The 13,831-nt window shown below is 38.6% G+C and overlaps 1 long non-coding RNA gene across 1 annotated transcript; it reads right to left on the bottom strand.

Annotated features, from left to right (window-relative positions):
• Positions 1-9,255: 9,255 nt before the first annotated feature.
• Positions 9,256-9,822, bottom strand: LOC307157945. Its single transcript, XR_013821142.1, has 3 exons — positions 9,736-9,822; positions 9,512-9,642; positions 9,256-9,350 (listed from the first exon to the last, which is right to left on the bottom strand). It is a non-coding gene; the product is annotated as an uncharacterized lncRNA (long non-coding RNA).
• Positions 9,823-13,831: the final 4,009 nt, after the last annotated feature.

Genomic DNA, 13,831 nt, shown 5'->3' with positions numbered 1-13,831 from the left:
GCTGCAGTCTTGCCTCCTCTTCCAGCTTAACAATCATCTTCTGATGTGACCACTTTTAAAGAAAAATGTACATACATTTGATAAACAAACTACATTTCCTACATGTATTAAATAACTACATCTATTATATAAATAAAAATAACTTTCTATTTATGCTTTTAATCAACCTGTGATTTGGCTAACATTGTACTTAATTTAATTTAAGGCTTGATTTTTTTTTAAACATTCAGAGATATATTTAATATACTAATAATAACTAATGCTGTTGTACACTAAAGTTATTTCAATTAATATTTTTTCCTCATACAAAGGCATAAGGGATGCCTGGGGAGGCAAAAGATCACATGTCCTGCTGTCTCGAATGGGGCCCTACAAACTTTTTTATTGGGACATTGTGAGGACAGCTCCCGATGAAGAAGAGCTTGAAAGTGAGGTGAGCTTAAAGGAATACTCCACCGTCTTTTCATATTAAACTATGTTATTCCCTTAACTAAGACGAGTTGATACATACCTCTCTCGTCTCAGTGCGTGCACTCAATCGCTCTGGCGCGCGGCGAAACTTTGTTCACTCAGTTCATTCAATACGGGCCAAGCAGAGAAGCTACTAAACACCTCCACGTTTTCCCTATTTAAACACAGTTACTCGCGTAGTGTAACTCGACCTAGGACGGTGACACAAAACAAAACGTTGCGCTTTTCTAAGCGTGTAAAATGGATAACTATATTGTATGGCGGAATACCATAGCAAGTGCTTATGAGCACTTCGACTTGGCGGGGTGATATCTTCACTCGTGAAAAATCCTCTCACCGGCCCCCGCTCCCTCTGGTGAAGATATTACTCCGCCAAGACGAAGTGCTTACAAGCACTTGCTATGGTATTCCGCCATACAATATAGTTATCCATTTTACACGCTTAGAAAAGCGCAACGTTTTGTTTTGTGTCACCGTCCTAGGTCGAGTTACACTACGCGAGTAACTGTGTTTAAATAGGGAAAACGTGGAGGTGTTTAGTAGCTTCTCTGCTTGGCCCGTATTGAATGAACTGAGTGAACAAAGTTTCGCCGCGCGCCAGAGCGATTGAGTGCACGCACTGAGACGAGAGAGGTATGTATCAACTCGTCTTAGTTAAGGGAATAACATAGTTTAATATGAAAAGACGGTGGAGTATTCCTTTAATTGAATGGCTGACTTGTCTACTTGGATTGTATATAATTTATCCAAGGTAATGCTACATATCCTTAACTGATTTGCTCTTATATATTCATTTATCTGTCTCACAGGTCATCAATGCATACATAGCCCACACAGAAAATAAACAAAAAACAAATAAGAGACAAAAAGGCTCTTCACATTGATTTGTTTGAAATGACACATGGGAGGGAAAAAACTCAAGACTGAAGGTATGCACAGGACAATCTTTTTTGTAGGGCCTTTTTAGGTGGATTGTAATTTAATAGATTTATTAACTGATTTTGTAAATGATTATTATCTGTTTTAGTGTGATCCAATAAAGTACAGTGTCATTTTGGGAGCCGTCCATGAGCCTGGTCACTGGATCCCCTGGGCAATGGTTCATTCAAAGTCAAACAGTTTTTGGAGTCCACAAGGTAATTGTTGTGTCCATATATGCAAAACGTTCCCTTTTAAAAACATAACTAAAATATGTGCAAATATGTTGGCAAAATTTTACCTTTCCTGCTTTAGATTTCCTCCATCGGTGGAACTTTCCCAACTGCCTTGGGTCCATCGATGGCAAACATGTATTAATCAGGGCCCCTGACAACTCTGGGTCCCTGTTCTTCAACTACAAGGGGACTTACTCTGTTGTGCTCCTAGCAGTAGTAGATGCCCAGTACTGCTTCCGGGTAGTGGATGTGGGCAGCTACGGGAGGACGAGCGATGGCAGTGAGCTGGCTAACTCCACCTTCGGCTAGGCACTCCGAGATGGGACTCATCTCTGCCACAGGATGCTCTGCTACCAGGTGCAGAGCATTTGGGACCATAGCCACACGTGTTTCCACTCCGCCGAGACCCTTATGCAGCCTTTCCCAGGACACGATCTCTCTGGCAGGCACAGAGTTTTCAAATACAGGCTGTCAAAGGCAAGGCTGATTGTTGAGAATACCTTTGGTATACTAGAGGAGTCACTGAGATCAGCCCTGCCAACATGGACACCTGTGTGAAGGCGACCTGTGTCCTGCACAACTTCCTGAGGAGGTCGACTAGCATCACCAGGACACCCATACCAATCTGCTGGAGACGGAGCAGCTGCTGGCCTACTGGAGGTCACCCGAGTGGGCAGCAATAACACCACACGGGAGGCCATCCGTGTCCGGGAGAAATTTATGCAATATTTCTCCACAGACAGAGCTGTCCCCTTTAAATGGCTCTTTTAAGAGCCACCAATGAATAAAAAAAAAGCATGATTTACATAAATATAATGTCAAGTGTAACGAGTTAGCTCAAATAAATATTAATAATCAATCATAACTTGTTATAATTGATTATGAATATTTGGATCAGTTAATAGAATTAACTTAATGTAATAAAATTAATATTACAATTAACCCACCTGTTCGTCCCATGAACACTCAGCGTTAATTGTTTATTCATTCTAAGAAATATTCATTTCCGGGGGAGGGAAATGTCTTTCTTACTGTACAGTACAACTAAGAGCCTGAGTTGGATTGAAGAAAATACAGTCTGACTCTGTTGGGAGAGTGAAGGCATAGCAGGCTGTGGTCAGCTAAGCAATTTGTAAAACAAATAAAGTAAAATAAAAAAGGCAGAAGTGACTGCTTTCATTTTAAAATATGCCACATACACCCCTAGTCTCCACCCCAAATTTTCGCCGCAGCTCTCACTCTGGTCGATACAACTCCTACGTTTATCGAATGTGTCAATATATTTTGTACTTCAAATGTACTGTGAAATGAGATACCTATGATAACCGCTGATAATGACGTCTAATGAAATTTAGCAGGCTAAAGTAGGCTATTGTACAGCATCAGTAAATAGCCGTATCATAGTTGCACATTTAATTGTAGCCTGCTAGAGACAAAAACTGATTGATACTGACTGATTTGCAGCAACAACACTGTTTTGTGTGCTATAGCGCTAAAGTTAGTATGCAATTCCCGCTTTTTTTCCAGAAAACATATGTAACGGTGGTTGCCCCAAATCAAATTTGATCATTTAAAGGTATAGTGGAGGATTTTCTTTTTCCGGGTGGATCATCAAGACTATTGGTCCTCCTAGTTGTCAATCATTCTGGTGATACGTTTACGTAAGGCCGTCGTACGTGCTCGTCCCTAGGTAGTTTTTCGCTTTCTGCGCATGCGCACTTTCAGGTGTATATGTGTGGTGAGCTACGGTTTCAGCCATTCATTGAAGCTCGCCATTCTCACCGGGTTTTTTCAAAATGTCTGAGGGTCGCAAGAGAAAAAGTGTCTACGAATTGTATGACAAGAAGAGAAAGACCTCTGAAGAAAGAAACAAGACCAGAGTGTTTTTGGGAGAATATTTCACACGCTGGCGTGCGCTAAAAGCACAGGTTGGGCTTCCCACTTATGCCTCAGTCACGAAGTTTCTACTCGACAGGTAAAGTTTGGCATGCTATTTGGAGAAATCCATTTATAATCACTGTTAGTAAAAGTTAATGTAAGCTATGATTAGCGATGCTAGCCCTGGCACAATTCACGCACCGCGCAGACACGGTAAACATCTCAATTTGTCTAAAGTAGCCTTATGACCAAATGGTAAAAGGTATCACGCTGAAATGTTCTAAAACCTTGTGTGTTCTGTGTTCACCATAGTATTTATTACACAAATGCAACAAGCTACTTCCCCATTGCAGATCATGTCTTGGAAAGCAGGCTTGTATGAGCCATGCCGACAGCAACTTGTAAACAGAGCGTGCACGAGGAGAACTAGGCTCGTGCATGCTCTCTCGTGCACACGTTTAATAGGCGTTCCCTCTCGGGAGTAGGATGGAGTGTTGTGCACGTGCATTTTTTCAAAAAGTGGAGAGGGCGGTTCTTTTCTAAAATTCGGGAAAATCCTCCACTATACCTTTAATAAATATAAATTTAACTTAAATTGTTCGGGCGCCAGACAAGTCAAAACTTGTCAATAAAATAAAAAAAATTGTTAATGGAGATGATGATTTTGCAATTATACTGCCTTGATTAATGCTTGATTTGCTTTAAACTGATGTAACCTAAGTAGTAATAATGCTTTTGCTTAAGTAAATATATGTAACCCAATTACTAATGCTGCACGGAAAATGTATTGTGTGATTTCACTATTATTAAAGAAAACTACTTACTTGCATGAAATGTATGTATTGACTGATTTAGAGTAGAAAGCATTTATGTATTAGAAATTGTTTTTATGATAAATGGAAAATGTAGTAGTTAAGGTATATATTACAGACGGTTAAGAGGAAAAAGAAGAGAAAAAGGGCTCGAAGACGCTATATAGGAATACGCCGTAAGCAACTGAAGGCGTTGATGGAGGATTTGGCAGCACTCCATGTGATGACGTCAGAAGAGAGATTGGCACCTACGTTGGACTGTCTTCATATAAAAGACTGAGAGAGAGACTGGACTGATGGATACTGAATAGCGCAGTATCCCTCGACGCCTGATACTAGCTGATTGTGCCTTGATTGAAACTTATTATTGTAACTTTACTATTGTACTTTTATATAACTTTTGTTAACTTTAATAAAACTTATATTATATTATTGGCAAGTAGTTGTCTACCAGCGTAGTAACTGAAAAGCCTTAAGCAGGAACTGACCACAGGGAAGTCTGCTGAGCAATTTGTAAGTACCCTTTGAATGCTTATAGCTTTGTTCAGATTCGACTTTCCTTACCTACCTGAGAATAATAAATAAATAAATAGGTAAAAGGTGTAATGAGTACAGTACACACCATAAAACAATATATATGTAATGAAGTTTCCCCGAAAATAGCTCAAACCACTGTTACACAAAATAAATTCCTTCCAATACCCACAATAGCATAGAATAGGGCTTAAATGACACATTCAGAGATTTAAGGGTTTCAGGTAAAAAAAAAGATATATTTTAAGAAAACCTTTTGCAAAAAAAAAAAAAAAACCCAGAACATAAAGTTCAATTTTCACACAGAGTTTGTATTTTTCTTTTTTTTGCCTCACATGACAATTGACAAAATAATTAATAATAATAAAAAAAAGAAAAACAGTAAACAGATTGCTGCTCAAGTTCAGTTCACGTAGCTTTCATTCAACAAGATAAAGAGAGTCTTATAGTTAGTCTTTTTACAAACTCACCTTTTCGTGTTCAATTTCAACCAAACCCCTCCCCCCCCAAAAAAAACAAACAAAGAAAAATAAATAATCAAAACAAGCGTTTGGTGTGTGCGTGTAATTAGCGTGTGCATGTGCGTGTGTGTGTGTTGACTGCGTGAGGCAATCTCTGAAGTGGCCGCAAACCGGGGAAAGAGTTTGGAGACTTGGCATGGGGTGGTTAAAAGATGATGGACATCATCATCAGATGATGTACCTGAGGCAGGCGAACGAACCAGACTGGATTGTGTTGCACCAGGCAGGCGAACCATGCAGCAGAGCTCAATTTTCAATTTCTCAGTCACTTTGGTGATCGCACCCAGTCAGTGCATGCACAGAAACTCCTCCAGCAACTAATATCAATGACTGATTTCAGGTAACGTTAGCGTGTGTCCCACTCCGATAACCTACACGTTTGTTTGTTGTTTTTTTCGCTCTCCCTCTTCCGTTTCTCTCTCTCTTTTATATAAAATTACCTCTTCACTTCCTCATTGGTTTCCGTCCATCCCATTTGGAAAAGTGAAAAGCCGGTATGGATTTCTTCCATATCGCCACACATATAACGTTAATGCACATCAGCAACTCACCAGAAACACCAACAATTTCAGACACCTTGGTTCACGCATAATTTTTATATATATGTCCCTGTACGCAAACAGGGACAAGTCATAGAGCAATGGGAAACCCGCAACCGATTAACTTCTCCTCCATTTTGCTTGGGAACTAAAATGTGGTCGGAACCAAAGTTTACAGGATTGCGTTCTCTGGAATCCTTTTAGGTGGAGGATTTCTACATTCTGATTGGTTGCCGCCGAACCGCGTCATAGCTCATTACCATGAAGTTGACCTGAAAAGCAGCAATTGCTTATGTATTATTCAATATATTGTAATATATTAACACAATATATTATTCTGTTTATTATTCTGTATTTTCAAATATATTGTTAAACAATTTAATACATTGAGCATTCATATATAGGGAAATATATTTTCTTTTTCATTAACCCTTTGACACATACGACATGATCAACCGCTAAATTAAAAATTTCAAATCTGCTTTCGCGCTTTGACTGGCACTGAGCTGAGCCAGAGAATGCACTCAGCGCTTGTCATTTATCACAACTCTGCCCTACAAAGGCAAAAGACCTTAAGTCGCTAGAGTGTGGAACTGAGAAAAATGACTTTAAAGATGTTTAGTTGTCCCGCCAAATTAATTATAGGTAGGACACTGGAAATCTGGCAAATAGATGTTTAAGTAATGGAAATTATATACATAAAAAAAATTTGAGCTCAAACTTGACTTTTGACCACTATTTTAAAGTTACTGTACTCTGCCTTTGTATTGTCAGCAAAAAGTGAGAAGTCATGCCAAGGCAAAAGGCAGTAACTTCCACATTATCAATATTTAGTTGCTGATCACCATTAACAAAATCATTATAGTAACACCTGTATAAAATCTAGTGATCATGGCATTTATTTTGTATGATTTACAATTATTTATAGCCATCTACTTATTGGTATCCTGTGCTTTGGTTGCATTCTGATGGCATTATTAATACATTTGACATGACAAAATACCTCCATAAGATATATTAGTCCAGCGTTGACTCGACCGCGTTTAGGGCGGGGCTGAAGGCGAAGTTTTGGCACTCTGCCAGCTAGTTTGCCAAGCTTTAATTCTTGGTTGTATTCATCTGATACGGCAATGTGTAACGTTTTTCTGTCAACTCTGCATAATCCTTCGCGATCGATATCGCACGTTTGTTGATGGAGCGGGTTCAGACCATACTAAATGTTCTGACCGCTCTGAGGACATCAGAAGTTAGAGGGACTGATGGCAGCTGTACAAAGTACACAGGCTACACCGTAATTTTAATTTGAATGGACATTAAAACAAAGGCAGATAACCGTACAATCTGGTAGGTAGCATTATTTGATTGAACACCGGCACAGTAACTTCATATTGACGCGCGGCTGAACAAAGGCAGAGCACCGTAACTCGTAATTTGAGCGTTCCAAAACAAAGCCAAAGAGCGGTAACTGATGTTACGGTGTTCTGCCTTGGTTTCTCATGGGCTTTTGGAAGTTACTGTTAAGACAAATCATTATTTTCTCGAAAAAACAACGGAATTGATTCAAGATACTTATCCACATGATAAAGGAGGTCTTGAATGTGCCAAAAATATAAATAACTCATTTTCGACCAAAAACGAAGTTACGGTCTTTTGCCTTTGCACGGCAGAACTGTTCAGTGTATTTTAATGTTTATTTTAGGTTTCATACACTTTAAATTACATTACACAATAACAAAAATACTAGTAAAAACTAAATACAGTTTGTTATTGCACACTAATATCTATAACACCAAGATAACCTTTTAAACATTATGTAATATTGTTTTATTCGATTCAAACACATCTTAGATAAAACGGCCGTTTCACACACACATCTTGTCAATACACGTGAGCAGCGCGTATTTTTTTCGACGTGCATGTTAATCAATGAGTGCATTCACACCGGGAGCAGGAGAAGCACGTGAGCAGCAGTGAAGCGGGGGTTACTGTTATATATTTCAGGAGACATGGATGATCTTGCATGTTGTAAATCAATAATGGCGGCGCCCATAGCCTGTGATAACTTACCAATCAACTAACATAATCTTTATTTCTCCAAGTATTAAAAACACATTAGGAGTTCCCTTACATATATTTAACAATGTAGTTAACAAGTTTGTAACAATATTTTGTAAAAAATAAATAAAAAAGATTTTAACTGTCATGCATAGCGAGTTTTTTTTTTTCGCTGACAAGTGATGTAGAGCTGACGTCACTGTTACCTCACACTCGCCTTTGTTCTAATTTGAGACACAACTTTAATCAAGTTCACCAGTTTTTAACTTCTTCAGAGAAAATGACAGAAAATGTATATAAAACAAATGAGGAAATTGTGGACATTTTTTTTTTATTCTGATGAGATTTTTGACAGCGATGAAGATCTTCCCCCAAACCTTGAAGCTCTTGACAACATCGAAGGTGAAGAGACAACACCAGTCCATGATTTACCCATGTCAAATGAGGCAGAAGAGGTAAACTCATTGTCATGGAAGGCAACCAACCTTTTTAATCCTCCTGGCCCAGGCAATTTTGACAACCAGTTGCGTGGTGTGCAAAATCCACCAGAATCGCCCAGTGAGGTCAATTGTTTTAAATTGTTCCTCACAGAAGATGTCCTCAGAGAAATTGTGGAGGAAACAGACCGCTATGCCTCTGACTTGCAAGAAAGGGAAACGAAAGTGTGACGAGGCGGAAGCCGAGGCAGAATCCATATGCAGTCGTTTATTAAAATCCACAGCAAACAAGACAAAATCGGCAGGCAGATAGCAGAAACTTAAGGCAGGCAGAGGTAATACACCATGTGGCAGTCCAATCCAAACAGCAGAGCAAAAGGGATAATCCAAGAGGCAAAAACAGAACAAAGCTGGCAAAGGTCATACACGATATAAGCAAGACAATGACAAGAGAACGCTCAGTAAGGCAGGTAGACTGGCAATACTTCGCAATGGCCTGTTAGCCAGGCCATGCTTAAATGTCTCTCAAACAGTGAAGCAGAGGGAGTGGCACACAGTCAGTACTCGGGAGAGGGCTCCCTCTGCTGGCGTGACGTTACAGAAAGGAAAATGGTTAAATGGGTTCCAGCAAATATCCCTGAAATGTACATTTTTAGTGTCAGTTCTCCCAATGGGGGTGATCAAAAAAACATCACTTCGTGATTACTGGAGCACAGACCCCATGCTCTTGACAGCATTTTTCGGGTCTTTGTTTTCACAGGACCGCTTCCTTCTGCTCCTCCGCTGTCTTCAATTCGCAAACAATGCGACAATGTGAAAAAAATCAGAAACATATTCACTGCTCTCACCTCCTCCTTTCGTCGCATTTTTGTGCCATACAGGGATCTGTGTGTGGATGAGTCGCTGATGAAGTGGAAAGGCAGGCTGGCATTTCGTCAGTTCATTCCATCTAAACGGCACAGATTTGGGGTCAAGTTTTCTGTTTTGTGTGATGTGCTAACTGGTTATGTGCAGGACATGATCATTTACACCGGATCTACCACTGACATCCAACATTACCAAGGACTTGGGATTTCTGGGTCCGTTGTGATGACACGTCTAGCACCTTACCTAAGAAAAGTTCATATTCTTTATGTGGACAACTGGTACAGTAGTCCCACACTTTTCCAGCACCTCTTGTCACTTGGCACTGGAGCTTGTGGGACTGTGCGCACAAACAGGAAAGGGATGCCAAAGTTCACCTGTAAGATGACAAAAGTTGAGGTGGAATTTAAAGAAAATGGATCACAGTTGGCAGTAAAATGGCATGACAAGAGGGATGTTCATGTCCTCACCACAGTCCACCCAACTGGTATGGCAGCCACAGGGAAGCTGGATCACATCACTGGGCAACCAAGGATGAAGCCAGTCTGTGTGCTCGAGTATAACAAAAAGATGGGGGCAGTTGACAAAGCTGACATGTTGACTGGTTTTCATGAATGCACCAGAAAGTCTACCAAGTGGTACAAGAAGATCTTCTTTCACCTAATTGACACTGTTTTACTCAACAGCCACATCGTCTACCGGAAAATTACTGGTTAAAAATTTATACAAATCATCTAATAATAAATATAAACAAGATAAAAATGATACAATTTAAAATTAATGTAATCTAAAGTGTTAAAAATTTCACAATAATAAACAGACCACACTGTCACATACTATACTTGTATATTCTCCTCACTCCCTATTGATGTGCTCTACTATGAGTAGGAAAGGAAATCACCTCCCTACAATTCAGGACAAACCTGATAAGAGGGCTGTTAGAGGATTACAGCACATTATGATGTCCAACCAAAGGAGGGCGTCATGCCTTAAACACTCCTCTGCGCCTTACAGCCAGGCACTTCCCATCTGAAGTCCCTCAGACCACTTCCCAGGGCAGCAAGACCAGGCGGCACTGCAAGGTCTGCCTCTCCAGCACACGCAAGGGCAAGCAGAGGCGCCTCACCAAGCACATGTGTGTGCCATGCAACACACACTGAAGCATTATTAAGCCTGTAAAAAGTCAGAGTAGATTCATTAATTGATGATGATACTATTTTGATTATTATTCATGGTAATTATATTTGTAATTATATTATTAAGTATAAAGGTATACAGTTTGTTTTAAACAAAAACTTTTACCAAAAGTCAGAGTTTATTTATTGATTTTTGTTTTGTTTATGATGATACTATTTTGAGTGTTATTCATTGTAAATATATTTGTTATCTGTTTTGTAATTATATTAGTAAGTATAAACGTATAATTGTTTGTTTTAAACAAAAACATTTACCTTACATTGAAATAGATTTAATAAAACATGTATGAAATGTGTACATTTTGTGATTTCTTTTTACAAATTTTTTTTTTCAGGAGTTGTTCCAAGGAAATTGTGAAAGGCTCACTGAAATGCCAAGGGGAAATGGTGCCTCGGCACATCTCAACTGACTGCATCATCTAGGCCTTAGGATGGTTCCACAAAGAATTGACTGCACATACAACATGAATTTACTTCAAACTAAAGATTTGACTTTACATTCAGCAAAAGACACTGCATCTATTTGTGTCTCATTAGCTAATCCAGGATGGACCTAAAAAATACTTTAACCTTACAGTTCATTAAATATTTTAACACAGCTAACTCAACATTAATTGTTTTTTAATCTTCCCAATGTATAGCCAGAGGACTATCACAAAAGTATTTAGGAAATTAAAGACATACTAGAGTATATCGGTTTAAAGCTGCTTTGTATTGTTGTGTATTTTAAAAAGCTCTATAAATGTCCTAAAACTATGTGCATTTTGCTTCTAATTTTATTACATTAAATGTTATTGTATTGTATGATGTTCTGTTTTAAGAATTACTTATAACATAAATCATATGCATTAGTACACAAATGGCATGCTTATAATAAAAAGTAGATTATGCCCTATTGCTTAATAACAAATAACTTCATCACAAAACATACCTAAAAATGTTATTTCTTTCATTAGTCAGGATAAAACTAAAAGATTATTATATGAATTAAGGGGTTTGATTGATTACATTAAGATTTGTGATTCCGTAATTTTATTATACTGTTCTTTAGTCAAGGCTAGACAACCAATTAATATTTATACAAAGTACCCACAAAACATATCTAGCATTCTGTCATTTATTTAAATGTCTAAACTGTTAATAAGAAAAATAGTAATATACACAAATAAACATTATTTTATGGTTCTTTTAATAAAAAAAAGTGTACTTGTAACATTTTGCGCTGATTATTACGATAAAAAAATAATGACATAATTATAATTGCATTACGAATTGCTGTGAATACGTTAAGGCAGTATCAGTGCAGTATAAGCTCAGGTAAAGCTCATAACATGATAACGTTAGCTGTATGCTATGCTATTATCTAAGCTAACTAAAAAACACACTAACAACGAGAAATGTTTAATTTCACAATCTATAGCTTCGGTTAAATACTAGTATATGAAACGTACAGTATAAGTTCAAATACATTAATGACTCGTTATAACGTTGTACAAACATCTTCTATAATAAAGTGATTTTGTATGATTTGTAACCAGGCACTAAAGCGATTACCCATAAAAACATGCTTTGAACCAATCGGATTGCTTGGGTCCTAAGCTCGGACTCTTCTCTTCAATAGGAATCATTTGTCCACCACACCGGAAGTATTGCTTCCCTACTTCTGATCTCCGCCGCCATTTTGTGAAATAGGCATATCGTGTCAAGAGACTGCAGAAATGACAGCCCAGGTCATAATGCTTCGTATACATGGATTTCTCGGCGACGTCATCACTGCTTGCGCACGCAACCAGGAGGCAAAAAAGACCCGCGGTCTTCGTACCGGAGTAAAGGGTTTAGGCTAGTAGCATAGTGGTGGTGTTGTCGCTAAGTCAAAATGCCAAGGAGTTGTTGCGTGGTCAATTGTACCAACCGAGCCAGTGCTGGGTGTCTGATGTTCAACATTACTAGGGGGAAGCATGGTTTGGCCAAAAACCGGCGGAGGTTATGGCTTCAAGCCATAAGAAGGGCAGATTGGGGTCCTGATGGTGCGAAAGGAGGTGAGAGTGTACCCTGCCATGCATTTCCAGTTAGCCGTAAGGATGTAACCAAGGCCCTTATGGACATACACCCAGGCATCATAAGGCTTGGCTTTAATGCCTTGCCTTTGACTAGGGAGCACATCTGACCTCAACACGCAAAAATCCGGTGCAGCATCAGAGTATTTGACGAGCTGCACATGACCACATAGCGCGTAGTTGTATGCATCAAGGGATTTGTACGCTCTAATCATTTCTCTTGTATACACACTTGGTGTCTGAATAAGATAATTATCTATATATCAGGCCATACAATTGCTGGCCACTTCTTGTCATCCACAATCCAAAGATCGTCATGTATTGCGTAGGGATCCAGCAAGATCTCACCATTGCTGAGAGTAAGTTTTTTAATAAAATTGCCACGGTCGGAGGTACTAAGGCTTCCCACATAATCCATCGTCAAATCTTTGATTTACAGTAAAGTGACGTTATATGCGTGCAGTCATGAAATGTTGCAGGTCGTAAAGTAACGTAAACAAGGTTAACTTATATAAAAGCAAATTCGGGCTCTATAGATGCTGCACTGCTGACATTGGCTATTACATTACTAACTTAGTCTAACATGATAATTCATACATGCATCACAGTGTGTCCGGATTTTGTTTCATTGGACGTTTTACACAATGTTATATTAATATGAAACACAAACAAACAGATCCAACTCTGAAATTGCAGTTTATTATTGAGTCAACACGAAATTACAAACAATGCGAAATCTACTTTAATTACAATGTTCTTTTACAGAACTCGGCATAACAGATTGCGTTTTTTTGCCTCCTGGATGCGTGCGCATCCGGTATTGTTTGTATGCAAGAAACCCGTGTATAGAACATACTCACTCATGGACATTAGGTCAAAGTTGGTGGTGGCACAAAAACAATTAGTTTTTCACAATTAATAATAACATATTTCAACATTATTGCCTATTAATTGTTGCATATTTGTTTTTTGTGTGTTTTTAAAGTATGTGGCCCACTACGAGTTTGATTTTATTGACAAACCTTGTTTTCATTTAAAAGTAAAATAATAGTTTTTGCTGTGGTTCTTATAATAAATGTATCAAACAAAAAGTTCCCAATCCCTAGTTCTGCACTCATACATGACTGTTTTTCTTTTTAGACAGAATGTCACACTGGTATCACATAATTAAACTGATACATTGTTTGTGTGTGTGTGTGTGTTTGAGTGTGTGTGTGTGTGTGTGTGTGTGTGTGTGTGTGCATACATAAATTCATTTCACCACGAGTAAAACTTTCAATACTTGTGACAATTTTTTTTTACATAATTTCTCC

This window comes from Squalius cephalus (genome assembly GCF_949319135.1).
Source record: "Squalius cephalus genome assembly, chromosome: 4".
Lineage (NCBI taxonomy): Eukaryota > Metazoa > Chordata > Actinopteri > Cypriniformes > Leuciscidae > Squalius > Squalius cephalus.
The sequence above is the reverse complement of the archived record's forward strand: the minus strand, read 5'-3'. Positions and strand labels throughout refer to the sequence as shown.